The sequence below is a fragment of the Pantherophis guttatus genome, chromosome 1 (genome assembly GCF_059756535.1).
Source record: "Pantherophis guttatus breed Tessera chromosome 1, ASM5975653v1, whole genome shotgun sequence".
In the NCBI taxonomy this organism is placed as follows: Eukaryota; Metazoa; Chordata; class Lepidosauria; order Squamata; family Colubridae; genus Pantherophis; species Pantherophis guttatus.
The window spans coordinates 6,427,561-6,450,488 of NC_142063.1; the positions used below are offsets into that span (position 1 = coordinate 6,427,561).

The following is a 22,928-nucleotide window of genomic DNA, read 5'->3' on the forward strand; positions in this document are numbered from 1 at the left end:
AAGAGCCTCTATAATATCCTTATTTCTATAACCTTGAGACAGACCTCATAGGGAGATATTCCCACCTGATGATGCTTAGAAGAAAATACCAACACTGTCTGAAGCCCATCTGGCAAAGCGTGTCCTGTAAAAGCAGCTTTAGCTAAATTTCTCCTGATGTTCAACTTCTCCTCCTTCCCTTCGCCAGTCGCTGGAGACCCCACAGAAAGCGAAGGTGGCAGGTTGCCATCATCTCTTGACTCTTTCAAGACGCCCTTTCTTACCTGAGCTCTCCTCCAGGTGTGCAGGGCTACCTGGTCAGTAGAGTATTAGGAGTTGCAACTCCAGAGTTGGATCCGGAGAACCTCTGGTTGACTGAGAGAACATCTCTGGGAGTTACATGGACCTCATAAGTTTGGCCAAAGTTTTGTTCAAAATCACGAGAAAAGCACTGCCTCCTTGCGATGCAAGCAGCATCAGGACACAAAAGGGACAGAGCTTGTTTCTCACCTGCATATCCAGGAAGACCCCATCCCCAATGTCTATGGAGATCCTCAGTCATCAGGGTCCTGGTTGTCCCAAAGGTCCTTTTCCCAGAGGCAGCTGGCTTTTCTGGCTTTTCTCTGAAGAAGTTTCACTTCTCATTCTTGGATAAGAAACGAAACGTCTTCAAAGGAAAACCAGAAAATCCAGTTGCCTCTGGGAAAAAAGCACTTTTGGAACCACATCCCCATGTTCAACATTTAACCAAGGGGGCTTTCTATCAGGTTCGCCTGATACGCCAGTTGCGTCCCTTTCTGGATCGGGACTCCTTATGCACGGTCACTCACGCCCTCGTCACCTCTCGCCTGGACTACTGCAATGCTCTCTACATGGGGCTCCCCTTGAGGAGCACCCGGAGGCTCCAGCTGGTCCAGAATGCAGCCACGTGGGTGATTATGGGGGCGACATGGTGCCCCCATGTAACACCTCTCCTGTGCGAGCTGCACTGGCTCCCGGTGGTCTTCTGGGTGCGCTTCAAGGTATTGGTTCTCATCTTTAAAGCGCTCCATGGTTTAGGGCCCGGGTATTTACGAGACCGCCTTCTGCCACCGATAACCTCCCACCAGCCAATCCGCTCCCACAGAGAGGGTCTCCTCAGGGTGCCATTGGTCAGGCAATGTTTTTTTTTTTTAATTGAAAAAGTTTTTCAAATACAGATTTTTTCCCCTTTTTCCCCCCCTCCTCCCTAACCTCCCCTCCCCCCATGGCTTCTCCAAAATAAAATCCAAATTGATATCAGATTATATAATACTTTACCATCCTTTTACACCACCCCCCATATGCTGACCCTTTCTTTCTAACATTATTATTATATCCCCCCTATACTATACATTTCAAAGCAACATTCAGCTATAAAATTATATAATAAATCCTAATTTGGCATTTATTCAACTCATAATCTACCCATTTCCTCCACCCCCATACATATATCTCTTAATCCAAATCTTTTATGTATATTAATATCTGAACATAACATCCCTTTTCCTAAACTAAACAATCAGTAACCTAACCTATTTCCACCCACTTTCCTACAGGTCTACTATACATAATGTTTTTAATATCTTTGTTCTTCTGCCCACACCACTAAAAGATATTTCCATATATAAATAAAATTCTCAAATGACTTTAAGTTTGTAATCCATATAATATCTTCTGTAATGTCTTTCAACTAGATTATTAATTCCATCGCCCGTGTTAGGGTAACATCAAGTTCTGCTTCCAACAGTGTATTCAGTATCTTCAATTACCATCTGCCCCCATCAATAATAAGTATTTTCGTATATAAAAAAACCACCCGAGTGACTTTATATTTATATTCCATGTAGTATCTTCTGTAGTGTCTTTTATCTAGATTATTAATTCCAACCACCATTGGTCAGGCAATGTCGACTGACGACCCCCAGGGGGAGAGCCTTCTCTGTGGGGGCACCCGCCCTCTGGAACAAGCTACCCCCGGGGAATACGACTGATCCCGGACCTCCGTACTTTCCGTCGAGCGTTGAAGACCTTCCTATTTCACCAAGCCGGGCTGGCTTAAAATTTTAATGGGTTATTTTATGGGCAAAGGGTTTTAAATTTTGGGAAGCCAATTTGATTTAATTCTGTTTTAATTTATTTTAATTTTTGTATTGAGTCCTTCGGGAGAAGGGCGGTATACAAATGTAATAAACCTAAACTTAAATCTAATTTTGCCGCCCAACTGAACCCCATTGACATATTTTGGGGGGAGAAGTTGGGAAACGGCCCAGCAAGTTCTTGGAAGAAACTCTTTGCTCTGGCGGCGAAAACTCCGAAGCGGAATTTCTGCCCGGGAGAGAGAGAGAGAACCTGGGTCCTGAATCCACCTTTCTCTGGATTCACACAAGACCCAGAACCCGAAGGAAACCCGCCCGGAGCGACCCCCCAACAGCCTCTACCGCCGGAGCCCCAGTCGGGAAAGAGGAACGAAACTCAGCCCGGGAAAGCGACGCTTCTGCTCGGGCTGGTTGGGCGAACGCAGGACGGGGGTCTCTTCTTCTCCTCCCAGCCGCCCACCCCTCCCTCCCACCAACAGCGTTGAGGCCCCTCTCCCCGGAAAGGACTCCGAGTCCCCTTTGGGTGCCCGGACTGATGCTCTCCAGGGTTCCCAAATGCCCCCCCCCCTCCCAGGTTTTCTCCGTCTCAAAGCCAGACCTGCCGCCGTTGCCGCCGCCTGGAGCTCGGGCTGCTCTTTCGCCGGCTCCGCTCGGGAGACAGACGGGCGTCCTTGGGCGGGTGGAGTTCAGCGTCACCTCCGCCCGCCCGTTCTTCCCTGAATGTGGGCAAAACGCCGAGTAAGCCTCGCAGGGCAAGAGCCGAAGATCGAAGGTCTTCCCATCGCTCCCCCTTCCCGGAGTAGCTCTGGCGATTGTAAACAGAGAGGAGGGAGGGAGAGGGGGGGAATGAGAAAGAGAGAGAATGAAAGAATGAGACAGAGAGAATGAAAGAGAGAGAGAGAGAGAGAATGAAAGAATGAGACAGAGAGAATGAAAGAATGAGAAAGAGAGAGAATGAAAGAATGAGAAAGAGAGAATGAAAGAATGAGAAAGAGAGAGAATGAAAGAATGAGACAGAGAATGAAAGAATGAGAAAGAGAGAGAATGAAAGAATGAGAAAGAGAGAATGAAAGAGAGAGAGAGAGAGAGAATGAAAGAATGAGACAGAGAGAATGAAAGAATGAGAAAGAGAGAGAATGAAAGAATGAGAAAGAGAGAATGAAAGAATGAGAAAGAGAGAGAATGAAAGAATGAGACAGAGAATGAAAGAATGAGAAAGAGAGAGAATGAAAGAATGAGACAGAGAGAATGAAAGAGAGAGAGAGAGAGAGAATGAAAGAATGAGACAGAGAGAATGAAAGAATGAGACAGAGAGAGAATGAAAGAATGAGAAAGAGAGAATGAAAGAATGAGAGAGAGAGAATGAAAGAATGAGACAGAGAGAGAATGAAAGAATGAGAAAGAGAGAGAATGAAAGAATGAGAGAGAGAGAAAGAGAGAGAGAGAGAGAATGAAAGAATGAGACAGAGAGAATGAAAGAATGAGAAAGAGAGAGAATGAAAGAATGAGACAGAGAGAATGAAAGAATGAGACAGAGAGAATGAAAGAGAGAGAAAGAGAGAGAATGAAAGAATGAGACAGAGAGAATGAAAGAATGAGACAGAGAGAATGAAAGAGAGAGAGAGAGAGAGAATGAAAGAATGAGAGAGAGAGAATGAAAGAATGAGAAAGAGAGAGAATGAAAGAATGAGACAGAGAGAATGAAAGAATGAGACAGAGAGAATGAAAGAATGAGAAAGAGAGAGAATGAAAGAATGAGACAGAAAATGAAAGAATGAGAAAGAGAGAATGAAAGAATGAGAAAGAGAGAATGAAAGAAAGAGAAAGAGAGAGAATGAAAGAATGAGACAGAGAGAATGAAAGAGAGAGAGAGAGAGAAAAAGAACTGCAGGTTCCAGAACGCCTCATTCTCTGCTTGCCAAATCAGTTTACCCCTAAGGAAGCCACACAACGTACTATACACAACGTGCAGGAATAAACTGGTTCAGAACAGCAAAGGATAACAGAATCACAGGGTTGGAAGTGTTGTGGATTTAATAAGACAAACACAACTTTTGGATTAATCAGAGACAGATTTTATATATTGCGCAATAGGTTCAAGGCTCTGTACATGAAGCGTTGAACAAAGACAGAAATTAGGTACAATGGTTTTATACCCTTCTAGACAAAGGATTCTGTTAACTCAGCAATTCATATGGTCATATACATTTATCATTTTTAATTGACATTTCCTAATTACTGAGTTTCTTTGCAAACAGTTATAATTCTTTTTGTAGATTACTGAAGCATAGATTCAAATCATCTTCTGACGATAGACAACTTTTAACTCATGTGGATCCCCTTGACCTAACCAACCTTTAAGCTGTATGTCATTAGGATGTTCCTTTCTTCTGACAACTTAGAGGCCTCCTAGAGGAACCAAAAGGATTTTGGCTGAGTTTGTTCTTTTTCCAACCGGATGCATTGCTTTTTAGAATAGAGTGAATAGAAAGTTATCCAGTGGTCATCTATCAGAGCCCGCTTCATTACATTAGAAGGGACCTTGGAGGTCTTCCAGTCCAACCCCCTGCTCAAGCAGGAAACCCTAGGCCGTGCCAGAAAAACGACTGTCCAATCTCTTCTTGAAAGCCTCCACTGATGGAGCAGCCACAACTCCTGAAGGCAAGCCGCCCCACTGGTTAATGGTTCTGCTTCCTTCTAGGTTGCTTCTCTCTTGGATTAATTTCCATCCATTGTTTTGGGTTTATCCCCAGTTTGGAAGAACCAAATTTTCACCAGCTTCCAGGACATCCGTGCTTCTGGGGACCAGCAGTTTCAGAAAAGGGAGGCTATGAAAGACAATCCTACCACCAGCAGGCACTGAAGGCCAGGTATGGTATGCAGAAAATTTCAGGAAGGTATCCGTTGGTTATCCATTCCCAAGAGCCATTTAGCTCTTTAGAAGTAGCAGCCAGAATCTTCAACTGAGGGGGTGGACGGATTGCTCCCTGTTTAGATGCAGTAGTTGGCACCCTCACTTGCACTGATAATGTTACCCTGTTGGGTAATGAAATGTCTGCAAGTAAATAACTAAAATAATTAGATAAAAGGGAAAGAAGACACAGAATAGTTTCAAACATGGGGCTTGCTTTATCAATGGTTGGACAAGAGAGGTAGAAATTAGGAACTGGAAAAGTTGCATTATGAAAGCCAATTGACCCAGACAATACGCTGATCACAAAGCACTTATTGTATGTAAAGAGAAAAGACATCAATAAATCGGAAAAAAAAGGGAAGTCAATTCAAAAACACCTCAGCCCCACTGCGGATCTTTCACACAAGTTACACGTCTACACACATACAATCACAAACACACACACACAAACATTGCTGGATTCAGCAATTCTGACAGATGCACATTATCCCCAAGTCATAATGAGCTTATTTAAACATTTTTCAAACATTCAGTTTAGGTTTTCACAAGGTTAGTTGCAATAATTCCTTAACCCACTTTACCTTTTTCTGAGATTTTTTTAAAAAAACTTTTCTCTCTGGTCTACAGTCTTTGGATCAGGGGTGAAATCCAGCAGGTTCTCGAGAACCAGTAGCAGAAATTTTGAGTAGTTCGGAGAACCAGCAAATGCCACCTCTGGCTGGCCCCAGAGTGGGGTGGGAATGGAGATTTTGCAATATCATTCCCTCAGGAATGGGGAGGGAATGGGGATTTTCTAGTATCCTTCCCCCAGGAGTGGGGAGGGAATGGGGATTTTGCAGTATCCTTCCCCTGCCACACCCACCAAACCACGCCCACAGAACCGGTAGTAAAAAAAATTTGAATTCCACCACTGCTTTGGATCCATTGAAAATGGTATATTTTATTGAATATTTTACATTTTAAAACCAAACACACAATAGCAAAAGAAATCAAAAACAAAAACACACGTACACCAGACATTAAAATACAATACTAACAACAGATATATACAATTTTACAACTTTCTGCATCGTCTTTACTCTTAGCTTTTATCCTCCCGCTCCTTCTCTTTATTTTTAAATATTCATAATTAACTGTTTTGTTAGCAGGATCATTATTTACATTTATATCCAGTATGTTAATATCTAATTTCACTTATTCTTATTTCTTAATTTGATTTCTGTTTTCCAACCATGTATAAAATCTATTCCACACTTTATAACAATCCGAGTCTTCTCTTTCTTTGATCTCCATTGTTAATTTATCCATTTGGCGCATTCGAGGATTTTCTTTATTATTGTTTCTTCCGATGGTGCATTGGTCGACTTCCACATTTGCGCTAGAGTAATTCTGGCCGCCGTTAGAATGAGCAATATAAGGAGGTGGAGCCAATGCCGCAACGGCAAGACAAACTCTTTGGAGCTCCCAAAGAGTCGTCGATATCCCTGCTGCCTGAAGGTCCGCTGTGACCTAAGTCATCCTGTAGGGACGACCACTGAGTAGAGCACATACCGATCAACCTAGGGAGGTGACAAACTCCCAGGAGAGGTCAGAAGAAGCTCCTCAAATCAGGCACTGAGGAAAGCGACCAAGAAGTAGCTGAAAAGCTGGGGCGGCTGAACAAAAAAAGAGAAAGTTAAGAAGCAGCCTGTGACATCGGTGAGGTGAGATCAATTCAATTTTATTACCTCAAAAAAAAAAAAAATGAGGCTGAGAATGAGGAATGGATGTGGGTGTGTATCCACACCCATATCCTGAAACTGGGGCGGCGAAGAAAGCACATTTGAGAGCCCATTAAACTCTGACTAATTTTTAACATTTAACTGAAGAAAAAGAAAAGAAGACTGAGGACTGTTATAATTACTGTATATTAAGGCTTTAAATGACTGAATAGAATATACATTTTTTTCCGTTTGGATTGTTACGTTGTTGATTGCTCTGTGACACTTTGTTTAAACAAAAGTAAGAATCGAAAGTGTTGAACTGAGGCAAAAAGTTAACCTGCAGTGCTATCTAATGGCAGAAAAAAAAATAAAGAAGGACTTTTTTACTTTGAAGAATATTGAATAAATAACTGACCTTGACATTCTGGCTAGAAGATAAATAGAAGAGCTGTGGAGAATGAAGTGAAGAGTAACTGTGTTTTGGAAGCTTTTTTGTTTATGTTCTTGTATTGTTTTCCCTTTTTTCATCTTGGCTGTGCGGACTGTGATTTTGTATTTTTCATCTTCTTTTTTGACCAGTTTTGTGTTGAAAATTAAAAAGAAGATGTTTGGCTTGAATTTTGATTTTTTATTCTCCTTGGACTAGAGACTATATACTGAATTAAATTAAATTGGACGTCTAAAATTTGTTCCCACATGGATTAAGACTTGAAGAGTCAGAAGAATTCTTCTTCTTTAAATTTTTATTGTTTAATTTCCCCATTTTTTCTCCCTTTTTTACTAAATTGACTTTTTTATTAATTTTGATTTTTGATTTTGATTCTAAAACATTATTTTTCAGCCTTTCTCACTTTTTTTTACTTTTTAATTGCATTTTTACTTTATTTTACCTTCCTTCTAATTTGACTATCTTATTTTTTTTTCTTTTTTTCTTTTTTATATAATGTAGAAGGGCAGGGAAGATTTGCTTTACTTCACAGAAATCCATTTTTTTCTTCTTTTTTCTTTTCTTTTTTGTAAATTTAATCTTTGGTTGAACTTGATATTTGACTCTCTCTGATTCTGCAGCGGTGGGGGGGGGGGTTGATCCTTTATAATCGCCAGTAAACTGGGGCAACCGGACCAAGCAATGTGCAGGAGTGGAGAACTGAGCGGAATATTGATGCTGGGTGAGTGATATCTAACTCATAGGCAGAAAGGGGGAAAAAAAGGATTTTTAAAACAATTGTAAATGTCCTGGCATTATAATAGCAGCTAGTAGGTGTGGGAAAGGGCAGAAGAAGAAGATTAAGGCGGAAGTTATAAAGCAACAGAACCCGATTAGAAATTTGTCTGTTTTGGATTTTAAATACTTGGAGAACTTTAAAAAAATTAGAAGAACTAAGAATCCAAAAAGATTCTTTCTCAATTTGGAAACTTTAAAGGGAAGAAAAATTTTTTAAAAATGAAGAAAAACATGTAATAGAAAGGACTGGTTAATGACTTTAAATTGAAACTTAATTGGAATGTAACACAGAATCTGGACTATATAAATCTGGACTGAATTTTAAATTGATTTGGTGTATATAAAGGTGAAAAAGAAGAAAGGGAAAAAAGTTTAAATAAGTAAAATTGTTAAAATGGACTGTAACCAAAATGGATGCCTTTTAAGCTCGTCAATTATAATTGTGGATTGTAGAGAACCATCTTCAGGAGGAAAAAAAATCACTATAACACTGAACTTTTGTTTTGGAAAAAGGAAAAAAACTTGGACTTTGAAAGGGATAACAGCATGTGAGAAATTTTAAGGAGGCTTTGTTTCTTCATAAGCATTTTGGCTCGGAGGAAAAAAAAAAGGATTATAAGATAACTTCAATTGGAATAATATCAGTTAGAAAGAACAAAATGGCACAGGAATTGAAGGAAATGATGATAACGATGTACCTATCATTGAAAATGGAAATAAGGGAAACGACCACAATGTTGCATGGAAAATTGAAACTTGATAACCAAAAAATTGACTTAGGATACATTCAGGCTGACAAAGAAACAACGAATGAGAAGCAAGGAAAAGAGACTGAAAATAAAGAAGAGGACAAAGACAAGGAGATTGATTATGGAAAATTAAATGATTATATGGATAGTAATAATAAAAAGGAGAACTTTAAAAATTACATTGGGTTTAACAATGGAAAAAATAGAAAAAGGGGAAAGAAACAAAAAAAGAAAGGAGGATGGAATAGAAAGAATATAAAAAAACTTAAAAGATTACACTGGGATTATCAGTGAGAAAATAAAAAAAGGGAAAAGGGATGGAAAATAATGGGAAAGATACAGCAAAATAGAAGAGTTTATGATCTTAAAAAACAAAATGATTACATTGGGATTAACAGTGGGAAGATAAGAAAAAGGAAAAAGAGAGATCAGGAATTTAAAATACAAAAAAGAAGAAGAGGAAAGAAAAAGAAAGTAAAATATGAAGATAGAAAGGGAGAAAGAAATGGAAGGAGAATATGGGGTAAAGGAAATGAATACTAGGGAAAAGATGAAAATGTATCTTTAATGAAGTGATTTTAAAACCATATGGAAGTCAATACGCAGAAATGCACTGCATTTTTAATGAAGTGAGTTTAAAATATATGGATGTATGATGAATGTAATAATTGGAATATTTTTAATTAATGAAGGGTATTGTAACAAATGGAATATTCTTAATTATATAGTTGAAATTTAACTAAATAAGAAAAGAAAGTTGAAATGATATTGGATTATGAACTACTTAGATATATTTAACTGGTTTTTTATAAAAATGTCGAAGTGTACTATTTGGACCAATTGATTTGAGATTAGAACAAGAGAATTTAAGAAAATAATTGGGAATTGTATTATGTTATACAAATTTAAATGTAGAGGTATTGGAGTAAGATTGATACTTAATTGATTTTTTATTGAATATGTTTAATTGTTGAAATGTATTATTTGGAATAGTTGATAAAAGAATCATTAGTGATTGGAATAAGAGAAAATAAGGTAATAATTGGGGAGTGTATTATGTTATGTGAAGTTAAATTTAGGGATTCAAATTTTAAGGAGGGAAAAGAAAAAAATGAACTATATTAGGATGAGAAGTTAAGATGAAGGGTAATATTGGTTTTTTAGAATTAGAGAGAATAAATGATATGAGAAAAATTATATATAAAATTGTGTTAAAGATGAACAAAAATCTGTATAAATTTAAAACCGGGCGAATATTCTGTTCAGAAAAGATGCATTGTATGTTTGTTTGTGTGTTTAAAAAATAAAAAAAAATTACTAAAAAAAAGATACATTTGTCAAGAATCATAAGGTACAACACTTAATGATAGTCATAGGGTACAGTGATAGAGTATAGTGAGTTGTTAAACCCACCTGGAGGTTTATTTGTGTTCTCATGATCACCTGAGTAATGCAAATGTGTGTGTAGCTTTCTTGGCTGCAGCCAATTGCTTCAACCTCCTCAAGAAGGCCTCAAGAACTCTATAAAAGAATGGAAATGAACAGCTGTCTGCAAGGAGTATAAATCCTTCCATTCCCTACAATTAGAAATTCTTGGTTCTTATTATATTTTCTCTGCAGTTGAGATCGGGCCTCAATAGAATAATGTAGCATTTTGGGAAAAAGATACAAGCCAAGAGAGCAGCTCCTGAGGCCAAAATGGAGAAGATCTCCACGGCCACCATGAACTTCCCTTTGGTGCTCAGATAGGTAGGGAGGAAAGTGATCCAAACACAGCAAAAGACCAGCATGCTGAAAGTAATGAACTTGGCTTCATTAAAACTGTCAGGCAATTTCCTCACCAGAAATGCCACTGTGAAACTGACAAGGGCCAAAAAACCTAGGTAAGCGAGGACAATGTAAAACATTAAAACTGAGCCTTGCTTACATTCCAAGATTGACTCTCCAAATAAGGAGTGGAAATCCATGTTGAGAAACGGAGGAGAGGTTCCCATCCAGGTGACACAAAGGACTGCTTGGACCAGAGGACAGCCTAAGACAATGGAGTAGGTCAGTGGTTTTCCTAAAAGTTTCCTTGTCTTGTTCCCTGGTTTGGTGGCCATGAAGGCAAGAACCACCATGACAGTTTTTGCCAACACAGAGGAAACTGCAAGAGAAAAGAGAATGGCAAAGGCAGATTGTTGGAAGAGACAGGTGAGCTTCCCTGGTTGACCAATGAAGAGGAAGGAGCAGAGGAAGCAGAGCAAGAGGGATACCAGGAGGATGTAGGAGAGATCTCGGTTGTTGGCCTTCACAATCGGTGTGTCATGATGTTTATAAAAAATCCCCAGAACTGCAGATGTGGTCACAGAGAGAAAAAGAGCGAGAGAAACTAAAGTGTATCCCAGGGTCTCCTGATAGGCAAGGAAGTGGATCTTCTTGACAATGCATTGGTCCTTGTCCTTGTTGGGATATTGGTCTTCTGGGCAGGGTTCACAGTGAGCAGCATCTGAAATCAAGAACCTTTGTCTAAGGATTTCAGGGGCATCTGCCATGAGCATTATCCTTCCCACAGTCCTTCCCTTGACATGACTTTCCTCTTTCTGTCGTGGCCAACCCACAATAGGAGTGGTGAAAGGACCCACTGTACAATTTATGGGGCTTATCATCCTTTGTTCATGGTGATCCTTGGGTAGGTTAGTTAGAGACAAGGATTTGTTCAGCTTCAACTTCGTGGTCAGTTTGCTTGGGGAAAAGTCCCTCTCCAGCCATTGTGAATTTCCACAATTACTGTGGCTTTTAAACTGACACTACCAATTTATACTGAAGCCCCCAGAACATTGATAGATCTGTTAGGGAGGAATGTTGCTCTTTTCTGTACATTATCTGTTGACTATCCCAGCCTTGAACTCTCTGCTTTGTACTTCAAATCTGCTCAGAGGTTTCTTGCAGGGATAAAATCAGAGAGATAGGTGGACACAGAGATTGAGGGGTCATTGGTGCTCTCTGAGCTTGGTTGTTTTCTTACAGATGTTTGATTACTCAGACTAGATAACATTATCAGTGATAGAAGGGAGTGGGGGGAGGAGGAGGAGGAGGAGGAGGAGGAGGAGGAGGAGGAGGAGGAGGAGAAGGAGGACTGTGTAGTCCTTGGTGGTCTCTGAGCTTGGTTGTTTTCTTGCAGATATCATCTAGTTTGGATAATGAAATCTCTGCAAAATAACCAAGCTCAGAGAGCACAAGTGACCCCTCATTTCAACCCTGAGCTACAAATATCCTCATTTATTGAAAGATTTAGATTTTCTGATAGGTCGATTTCCTTGAAGATTGATAGTGCTGACAGAAGAAGCCCACCCTAAAACAGTAAAAATGAGAACTTGAACCACACAGCTCACCCCTTCAGGAAAAGTTTGGAAGTTTGTTTTCCCAACTGGATGTTACAATAGGAGTGAAAATGCAAATTGGAGCTTCATAAATTCTACCCTGAAACTATCCTGCCTGAAATCAGGAAAGGTGGCCTCTGGGACCAGGACAGTTTAGATCCATGAAGGGTTCTGTTGAAACATATGAATGCATCTCAATCTTACAAAAAATGATAACAATAACAAGGAAATATTTTGATCTACTGAGTGGCTTCCTTGATCATGGAAGGTCCACATCTGAAGTCTGCTCTACCTGTCTGATTAGAAATGGTCCCTTCTGGACAAGCATCACAATGGTAGCAGCAAACAGGCTCTCCCTCTGGAACTCTTCTCCTCTCTCCCGCATGGCACCTCTTCATGCCACACCTGGCAAAGGGCTTCTTCTGAAAGAGAAAAGAAAAATTCTTGAGATGACCTAAGCAATGAACATGCTTCATTAATTAGTTTCCAAATTGAGGGGTCCTTGGTGCTCTCTGAGCTTACTTGTTTTCTTGCAGATGTTTCATGATCCAAATTAAGTAACATCATCAGTGCTACATTTTACCTAGTTTGGCTAAGAAAACAAGCAAGTTCAGAGAGCACCAAGAATCCCTCATGTCAACTCTGAACTACAAATATTCTCCTCTATGGGTTTCAAAATACCTATTTCCATTCCATATTCCTATGTCTATGTTCTTCAAATGAAATGGTTCAACTCTGTCTACCAGAAACCAGGAGCAGCTCCCGGTAATTAAGGCCAGTGGCACTCCTGACCCTCCAATAGATGCTGGAGATTGGAAGTAGTGGGACATACAAAAGAAATATTGTGACATTGAGCTACAGCACTTCTGAAAGAAAGAGTCATGAGGATCCATCTGAATGGGAATGATGTTGGGAACTCATTGTTGCATCTTGAATCTAGAATAACAAAGTTGGAAGTGACCTTGGAGGTCTTCTAATCTAACCTCCTCTTAAGGCAGGAAACCCTATACCATTTCAGACAAATGGCTGTCAAATCTCTTCTGAGAAACGTCCAGTGTTGGAGAATTCACAACTTCTGGAGGCAAGCCCTTCCACTGATTAATTGTTCTAACTGTCTGGAAGTTTCTCCTTAGTTCTAGGTTGGTTCTCCCCTTGATCAGTTTCCATTCATTGCTTCTTGTCCTGCCTTCAGGTGCTTTGGAGAATAGCTTGACCCCCTCTTCTTTCTGGCAACCCATCTTATAACTGTGTCCTGGGTTTCAGACATTTTTCCCAATCCCAACCATTTGTGGCATGATACAAATCAGAACTCAAGTGTGTTACATGCAAAGCAGGTTATTTACCAAATCCCTGCCATATTTTCTGACTTAATTGACCATTTCTCAAGTTAATTTAGTTACACCTCGTACATTGCACCTCGTACAATGAACTTAAATGCCGTCTTCAGTGTACATCATACATAAGGAAACTATAAAAATAAAACAAAAACACACAACCTTCACATTCTATACAATTGAATTGAAAATCCCTGATATTGCATTAATATTGCATTATGCAGTAGAATTCAATATAGTTACTGCTCTGGGATAGAAGCTGTTTTTCAGCCCATTTGTCCTTGTTTTTATTGTCCTGTACAGTCTGCCAGATGGTAATAAAGTTTAAAAAAAAAAGAGGGTGCCCAGGAGGAGATGGATCTTTAAGAATATTTTGAACTTTCTTAAGGCTGCGGGAGCTATAAAGCTCTTCCAAGGAGGGGAGAGGGCAACCAATGATCCTCTGGGCAATGACGTTGACCCTCTGGAGCACTGTCCTATCTGCCACTGTGCAATTGGCAAACCATACACAGGAGCAGTAAGTCTATGTCTATGGTGTGTATGTCTATGTCTATGGTGCAGCGGTAGAAGGTCACCAGCAGTTTTTCATCCAGCTATTGTTTCCTGAGAAGTCTCAGGTAGTATAATCTCTGCTGGGCCCTTTTGACCAGTGCTGCAATGTGAGTGCTCCAGGTCCTCAGATAACAACCAGAAATTTAAAACTGGCCATTTGGTCCACTTGGTCTTCATTGAAAATCAAGGACTGGATGTCCGATATATTCCTTCCATAGTCCACTATAACCTCCTTGGTCTTATTGGTGTTAAGGACCAAGTTATTGTTTCCACACCATGAAAAAAGTTAGAAGGATGTTCTGCATCCCTAGAAGAGAATGGATTTTTCTTGAACTTACAACATTTCCTTCCTGCTCACCTTTGTGGCCCAGACAATGGCATCAGAGTTTAAGGTGAAATCCTTGCCTGGGGGAGCCCTAGGATCTATTTTCCCAATTTTGATGGGCACAAAAGATTTATTCAAGAGGAAAACCCAGTTGAGGAGATCAAAATTAGCAGAACCCAGTTGATTTTCTGAGAAGGAGATTTCATCTCCAGCACTGTTGTTAAACTGAAGAGTCCTCAGATAGTAAAGAATCTGAAAGAAAAGAAATCTTCAGAAATTGGAAAAATTGGCTGAAGACTACACATGAAGTATCAGGGCTTCTATCGTTCTTTGTTGGCCATTAGTTCGGGACATGGGGGTATGTCTGAGAAACTAGAGGAGTTCCATGAGTTCTGGTATATCAGGAATAATATTAAAAAATGGACTCCTTCTCCATAAAAGAGGGGCCTTTATCATTGGCCCATTTTTCATGGCTTATTCAACCCTAGTTTTACCACAATGATCACTCATACAAAGATTTTAATGCCACATTCCAGATTTCATTGCGTGTTTTTCTTCCTATGATATTTGGCTACATGCATTTTTAAATGTTTCCTTTGGCTCCAGGTCTTATAAGTGACAGATTAGGAGTGATTAAATAATTTCTACCACAACCCTGTAAAACCCCACTAACTTCCTCTAGTTCATAGTCAAAGACAGAAGAATGCAGGATCCAGATCTAACCAGGTGAGGCCATGTGGATGGAAGCACCTGTCCTGGTTTGTCACTTCACTGTCCACACAGATTCAACTTTTATCCTTTGATGCAAAAAAGCCTCTTTTGAATTTCAAACCAGGAGTCCATTTGGATCATTTTGAGTCCTACTGTGTGTGCTGAGGTTGACAGAGGCTGTTTTCACACAACAAGCTGAACAGGATAACAAATGGCAGACTAAACAAATGTGGTGAGGTCACACAGGATGATAAGTGATAAAAACATAAACCAAAGTTAAAATGAATAGAGTCCATTGTGTTCTTACAGGTGGGATTCAGGCTCTGTACTGAGGGAAACAGGTAGTTCTTCAAATATGCCCACTAGAAATGTGGAACTTTGTTACTATATTTCTTGAGAGCAGCAAGACTGTTGTATGCACAACAATGGAAAGACAGTTCGATCCCTAACATGGACAAATGGCTGCAGAAGGTGATGGACTTGGCTGAAATGGCAAAATTAACTATTTTGATTAAAGAAGAGAAAATAAGTACTTTTATTTCCACATGGAGACTGCTTCTGAACATTGTGCTTGAAGTGGAAAAGAATAAAACTTTGATTTTGGGTTTTACTGATCAACTTGGTAGATCTTGATAGAATTGGCTTGTTCACATTATTATGTGAACTGTATAAAAAAGTCAGAGAAGTTACCTGCCATGACCAGACTTTTGAGATTCTCTTTCCAAGCCTCATCAGGGCTGGTTGTGTTTCTGAACCATATGTTGCATGTAATGCATGTGCCAGAGCATAAATTGCATTGTAAATATTGTAACTTTCCCCTGTCATGCCTGTTTCAAACACAAACGTTGGCAGAGTCTGCAAATTCTCGTTTCCGGTACATGTTTTTTGCTGGGTTGGAGCAATTTCACCTGGTTTGTAGATCTTGCATTCAAAGACCGTTTCCCACCATTGTGGGAGAAATACGTCCCCATGTGGGTTGAAAGGGTCTAAAGACAGGAGGAAATGGGTGAATTCTGAGATATCCCCGGTGTGATCCCTAAAATGCAAAGCTCCATGGAAGGGATTTATACCTTTCAATAAGTCTTGAGATCCAATCATACTAACTTTCCAATGGGAAGTTAAGATCCAAACTTTGCAAAATGTTGTCTTTGTCAATTGTTTATGGACATCCATTACCACCAGTACATTTGTAATACTATTGGAATCTCCAAAGAGAATAATCACCTCAGCTTTAGACTAGATTTTGAAAATAAGATGAGACCTGAACTTTGTAGAAGAAAAAAAATCCAATCTCAACATTTCAGTGAAGGCCAGGCAGATCTCCTTCTTGAGCATTGGCATCAGAGTTGAGATGAAACGTTCTCCATTGTCACTTTCTGGGGCCACAAGCCCAACCCAGTTCCATAGGAAATACAGGAGCAGCTGGACTAAACCCACATACTGAGGAAATTCCTTGGGATTAATTTGGAAGAAGGAAGGATAAACTGTCCTCTCTTCCTGAGAGAACTCAAAGCCAACACCGAGCTGGAGAAAGTGAGAATCTTCTTTCAACAACAAAGTAAAATATTATGGCGACTTTAGATCACCATTTAAGTCCCCATTCTGTGGCTTTTGCTCCACCAGTCAAGCTGATTCGCCTTGAGTGACAGCTTTAAGGTTCTTCCCTTCTTAGGATGTGCTACCAGTTATTCATCTTGACTGGTTGTGGTATGTCAGAAGACAAGAGAAGAAACCATCAACCTGATGTAGAGACTAAATGGAACTAAAAGGATGTTTACCCTTTCATGGGAGAAGGGCAGTACATAAATTAAATTAATAAATTAATAAATAAAAATGAAGCATTAACTAAGTGTCACAAGCTCATGATGTGCCCCCCCCCAAACAAACTTTAGTTTATCTTTTGGCTTCTGTGTGTGCTTCTGATCTTTGTCTACTCCATAACAGAATCTAAAGAGGCCCCCTTACCTGTGGGACCTTGAACATGCTGAAGATGGAGGCCATCTGCCTTGAGGATTGGGAGCTGAGACCTCCAATGATGAACAGCAGAGTGTCCTGCTGGTCACATTTGTAACCTGGAATCGTCTGGCCTCTTGTGGAGAGCAGGGAGAGGCTGATTAAGAAAATCTGCCTCTCAATCTGGTGATTGTCATAAATGTGGAAGCCAAGGGTGATGTTGGGGAGGAGAACCAGGTCCTTGTTGACCTCTGAGACTGCAAACACCAAGGCCAGGAACTGCTGGTATTTCTTGGGCCTGACTCTATGGTGAGAAAAACTGTTAGATCAGGCGCAGGAAAGGAAGACTGGACCAGCTCGATACATTAATAACTTTATTAGGTACAAAGTAACGAGTCAAGACTGCTGGCGCGCTGCCGGAGCTCTCCTTATATTCGCTCCCGGCAGGCGCACCGCCCCTTGACAGGGATTCAAATCTCCCGCCCGATGGCTAGCAGCCAATCCGGGCGGATGTCCTTATAAGGACATAACACTCCTCCCCCCTTAGTCCGGACTGTCAAATCTCGTCCACAAAAGTCACGTAATCGCGCAGGTACGTAGGACGCCTCGGCACCCTAACTGACCTGCGCAGTCTCACTTCTTCTCCGTCTCCGGCCTGGATGGACGGGGCTCCTTCGTCTCCTGGTTCCCTCTCCAGAACCGGGCTCAGTTCGGCTGTCGAGTGAGCGGGGTCACCCCCAGCGCCTCCGGCCGGACCGCAGACCTTGGATGGCTGGTTCTGTTGGTCTTCCTCCTGGCCTGAGGATCTATCGCCTCGTCTTGGTTGCTCGGTTCCGACCCGGGAAGAGCGTCTGAGTCTCGGTAAGTCTGTCGCTTGCTCCTCCCTGGTCTCCCGGGTGCTGCGGTTCGGTCGCGGTCCGGCCTGCTGCCGGTTGGGTGGTGGTTCCGCTCGGTGCCCTCGGGTCCGGTCCGCCAGCTGTGGGTGGTGCTGGTCGTCGTTGTGCTGTCCGACCTCGCAGGGGTGGCGTTGGTCCCCTCGGTTGGGCTGGTGTTGGTCTACTCCGTCTGGTTGGTGGTGGTCGACCTGGTCGGGACGTTGTTGCGGGACTACCTCTGCGGAGCGGCGGAGGTCTCCCCTGCCGGGGTGGTGTAGGTCTCCCTGGCCGGGTTGTTGTTGGCTTTCCCTTCCCCCTAGTCCCTGGTCTACCGTCGGGTGGTGCCTGGGGTCATCCGGGTCGGGTTGTTGTTTCCTGGCTGTCTTCTGTGATGGGCGGGGGTCCCTCTCGCCGGGGAGTCGTATGCCACCCTCGCCCATGGGTAGTGGGTTGCCCGTCTTGGCTGGGTCCCGGTCTACTCGCCTGGAACTGCGGTCTCCCTGGCTGGGCTGTCGTCGGCTGTCGTCACTGGTGGGGTACGCTGCTCCTTCTCTGGGCAGGTCCCGGTCTACTTGCGGCTTGGGTTGGTAGTCCCTGGCCCTGTTGTGCCGGGTGCCCACCTGGCTGGGTTGGTGTTGCCATCCCCCGTGCGGTTGGCCCCGGTCTACCTCACTGGACTGCCGACGTGACAGTACCTGGTAGTGTGCCGGGCCGACCTTGTCGGGATGGCGTTGCTCTGCGTCGCCGGGGTGTGGTAGGCCTACCTCGTCTGGGTGTGGTAGGTCTACCTCGCCGGGGTGTTGTAGGCCTACCTTGTCTGGGTGTTGTAGGCCTCCCTCGTCAGACTGGTTTTCGTGTGCTCCCCCCCACCTTTTCCGAAGTTGGTCGATGTGACGTCTCCAGACCTGTCCATCTTCCAACTCGACGGTGTAGGATTTGGGGCCGGTTGTGCTGGCAATTTTCCCCTTCAGCCACTTAGGAGAGCCGTTGAAATTCAGCGCGAAAACTGAATCTCCGTTGCTGAAGGTGCGAAGCGGGCGGCTGGCGGTTGCGGTCACTTCCGGGCTGTATTGGGGGTGCAGCCGGTCCAAGGGTGACCTCAACCTTCTGCCCATCAGCATTTCGGCCGGGCTCTTGTGGGTGGTGGCATGTGGCGTGATGTGCTGGGTGAGGAGGAAGTTGTCTATGCGTTCTTGCCAGTCTCCCGGGCCCATCTTGGTGAGGGCTTCTTTGGTCAGTCTGACCATGCGTTCAGGTTGTCCGTTTTCGGCCGGCCTGTAAGGGGCGGACAGGGCGTGGCGGATGCCCAGTCCTGCCAGGAAGGACTCCATGGCCAGGGATGTGAGCTGGGGGCCATTGTCCGAGACCAGCACGTCTGGTAATCCATGTGTGGCGAACAGGCGGCGCAAGGCTCAGATCGTCGCTTCTGTTGTGGTAGATGCCATGGGTACCACCTCGAGCCACTTGGAGAAGGCATCTACCACGATGAGGAGGTGTCGCCCCTGCATCGGACCCGCGAAGTCGATGTGGATCCTCGACCAGGGGTTGCTGGGGGTCTCCCACTTTGCGACTTCGGATTGCGGCGGTGCTGGGCGAACTTCTTGGCACGGGTCACATCTGGAGACCCATTGCTCAATGTCTTTGTCCATGGAGGGCCACCAGACGTAACTCCGTGCCAGGGCCTTCATGTGGACGATGCCCGGGTGCCCTTTGTGCAGAGTCTCTAACGTCCGCCGTTGCAGAGTGCTTGGGATCAGCACCCTGTCTCCCCATAGCAGACAGCCCTTTATGGTGGACAGCTCCTTCTGTTTCCTGGCAAACGGGCTGAACCTTTCCTCTGGCTTTTCCAATGGCCACCCTCTGAGGATCCAGGACTTCACTTGGCGGAGTGTGGGGTCCTTTTGAGTGTGGACGGCCACATCTGCAGATGACACCGGACAGCTGGCGTCGTCGTCAATATGGAATAGGTGGAGCGTGGGCGCTGGGTCTTCGACTGGATTTTTCGACGGGCATCTGCTGAGCGCGTCGGCGTTTCCTATGGCTGTGCCTGGCTGGTGCACGAGCCGGTAGGAATAGCCGGCTAGGAAGATGGCCCATCTCATCATCCGTGGGGACATGAAGGTCGGGGTGGGTTGGTCGCCTGCAAGGAGTCCCAGGAGTGGTTTGTGGTCGGTGACTATGGTGAAGCGTCTTCCGTAGAGGTATTCGTGGAAGCGCTTCACTCCAGCCACGATGGCCAGGGCTTCTTTGTCCAGCTGACTGTAGTTCCGTTCTGCGCCGGACATGGTCTTTGAGAAGTAGGCAATGGGGGCTTCCGTGCCGTTGGGCAGTTCGTGGCTGAGGACTGCCCCCACCCCATATGGCGACGCATCACAGGTCAGCTTGATGGGCAGCGTCTCACTGTATTGGATGAGGACGCTTTTGGACGTCAATAGTCCCTTGATGGCCCGGAACGCTGCTTCCTCTTCCTGGCCCCACTTCCAGGAAGCCGATTTCCCCAGCAGGCGGTGGAGTGGCTCAGCAACTGTGGCTTTCTGTTTTAAAAAAATGGCGTAGAAGTTGAGCAACCCAAGGAAAGCCTGAAGCTCCGTTTTGTTTTTTGGGCTTGGAGCTTCATGGATTGCTTCCACTTTTGATTTGGTGGGGTGAATGCCAGTGCTATCAATGAGATAGCCCAGGAACTCGACTTCCTGTACTCCTATGATGCACTTGTCCCGTCCGACCCTCAAGCCCTTGGCCTTGAATCGCTGCAGGACAAGCCTGAGCCTTTCAAGGAGTTGAGCTCTTGAGTCACCGGAGATGAGCACATCGTCGAAGTAAGGCACCACCCCTGGAACGCCTTGGAGAAGGCGTTCCATCATAGATTGGAAGATGCCGGGGGCAGCGCTGACTCCAAATTGGAGGCGGTTACATTTGAATGCCCCCCTGTGCGTGACAATTGTTTGTGCCTCCGCCGTTTTTTCATCCACTGGCAGTTGCTGGTAAGCCTGGGCCAGGTCCAGTTTCGCGAAAATTGAGCCAGACCCCAGGGAATGCAACAGGTGTTGCACCACTGGGACTGGGTATGCGCTTTGCGCCAACGCCTTGTTGATGGTACAACGGTAGTCGGCGCAGATGCGCACAGACCCATCATGCTTCAGTGGGGTCACAATGGGAGTCTCCCATGAAGCATGATCGATCGGTTCCAGGACACCCTGGGCGATCAGCTTATCCAGCTGTTCGTCTACTTTAGGCCGCAGGGCGAACGGAACTCGGCGGGGCTTGAGCCTGATTGGGGTGATGCCCTTGTCCAGATTGAAGGAAATTGGCCTCCCCACAAATTTCCCCAGTTTACCATTGAAGACTTCTTTGAACTCTTCGAGGATGGTGTCGAGTTCGTCCCTATGGATTTCGTGGATGCCCTCAATGGAAAGCCCCAGCGGCTTAAACCACTCCACTCCTAACAGGTTCAGTCGGCTGTTCTCCACGATGGTGATGGGCAGCTCTCCGTTAAAAGTCCTTGTATCTGATGTGGATGGTGGCTCTGCCCAGGATTCCGATGGGATTTCCGTTGAAGTCCACAAGCCTCGACTTCGGGGTTTTCAGCTGGGTCTTCTTGCAGGATGGCTTCAGCTGCTGAAGGTGCTGCCAGTCCATGATGGAGTAGGCGGACCCGGAGTCTACCTCCATCTTGCATGGTGACCCTTCCGCCATCAGCGTCACGTGGAACTTGGTGGTCCCCTCATCACTTGTGTGAGCGATGGTTGTCTGGTGCACCGTTCTGCTGCGGGGATAGTTGTCCTCCCCGCGCCGGGACTGGGTTGAGGACCGTTTGGATGTCCTCTGATTGTCTTTGCAATTCTCCCGGAGTCGTGGTCTGGGCGGTTCCGGGGCTGGATCTGTGGCTCTGCAGGCCTCGGCGATGTGCCCCCTCTTCAGGCATCGGCGGCAGGTCGCGTCCCTCCATCTGCAGTTTGCCCTGGGGTGGTCGCCTCTGCAACTGCCGCATCGTTCTCCCCGGTCGCCATGCTGTGGGTTTTCCCGCCTGGGGGGGTGGGAAACCTTGTGGACGGCCCTTTCCTCATCCGACTCGGATTGCGTGGTTGCCTTGTCTGATGAGGTCAGGCCCGACTTGTGGATCTTATGGATCCCTCTTGGTTTTACCATTGCGGCGGCTGCTTGCTCAGATGTTTCAGCCGCTGTTGCTTCGTCGAGGACGTCTTTGAGCGGGATCCTCTTCCGGCTGAGGAACTTTTTCTGCAGCCCCACATCTCTCATGCCAAAAACAATGCAGTCTCGGATGGCGTTGTCCACGTTATCGAACTCGCAGTTGGCAGCGAGTTGGCGAAGTGCTGCCACGAATTCCTTGACGGATTCACCTTCCCGCTGGTTTCTTTGCTGGAAGGTGAACCTGTTCGCGATGGGGGTGCCTGTAGGTGCGTAATGCTCCTGTAGGACTTCCTGCAGGTCGTTCCAGGACATCTCCTCAATGTCCCTGGGTGCCACGAGGTCAATCGCCATCTCTAGAACGTCCGATCCGCAATGAGCCAGGAAGAGGGCTCTTTTCCTCTCATCGTCGAGGTTCTGGTATCCATTGCCTCGCAGGAACTGCCGGAATCGGACCATGTATGACCTCCACTTCTCCCGGGCTGGGTTGAATGGGTTCAGCGCGGTCATCGGGGCTTGTGGGGTAGCCATTCTGGAAGTCGCTGTGGTGTAGTGACTTCAGCTAGGTGGGCGATCGTGCCAAGAGTCTTGTTCGGGTTCTTCTCTCAAGTCCTTCGTCGCCAGTGTTAGATCAGGCGCAGGAAAGGAAGACTGGACCAGCTCGATACATTAATAACTTTATTAGGTACAAAGTAACGAGTCAAGACTGCTGGCGCGCTGCCGGAGCTCTCCTTATATTCGCTCCCGGCAGGCGCACCGCCCCTTGACAGGGATTCAAATCTCCCGCCCGATGGCTAGCAGCCAAGCTGGGCGGATGTCCTTATAAGGACATAACAAAAACATTGAGGAACAATTACAGGAAATTTCACATATGCAGTTGGAGTTTGTCTTTTGTGTTGTTCTTTAGAGCAACTCCTAAATTTCGTTGAGTTTGGATTTTTTTAAAGGATCTTCCTTGATTAAACTGTCCATCCCAATCACAG

At 44.4% G+C, this 22,928-nt stretch overlaps 1 protein-coding gene across 1 annotated transcript in view; it reads right to left on the reverse strand.

The window, feature by feature from the left end:
* LOC117660361 (ceramide synthase 4-like) overlaps nt 1–2,828 on the reverse strand; it is a 38,030-nt gene extending 35,202 nt beyond the window's left edge. Inside the window, exon 1 of the mRNA XM_087893325.1 lies at nt 2,695–2,828. The gene's annotated coding sequence lies outside the window, so the exon portion shown is untranslated. The remainder of the gene's footprint in view (nt 1–2,694) is intronic.
* Nucleotides 2,829–22,928: the final 20,100 nt, after the last annotated feature.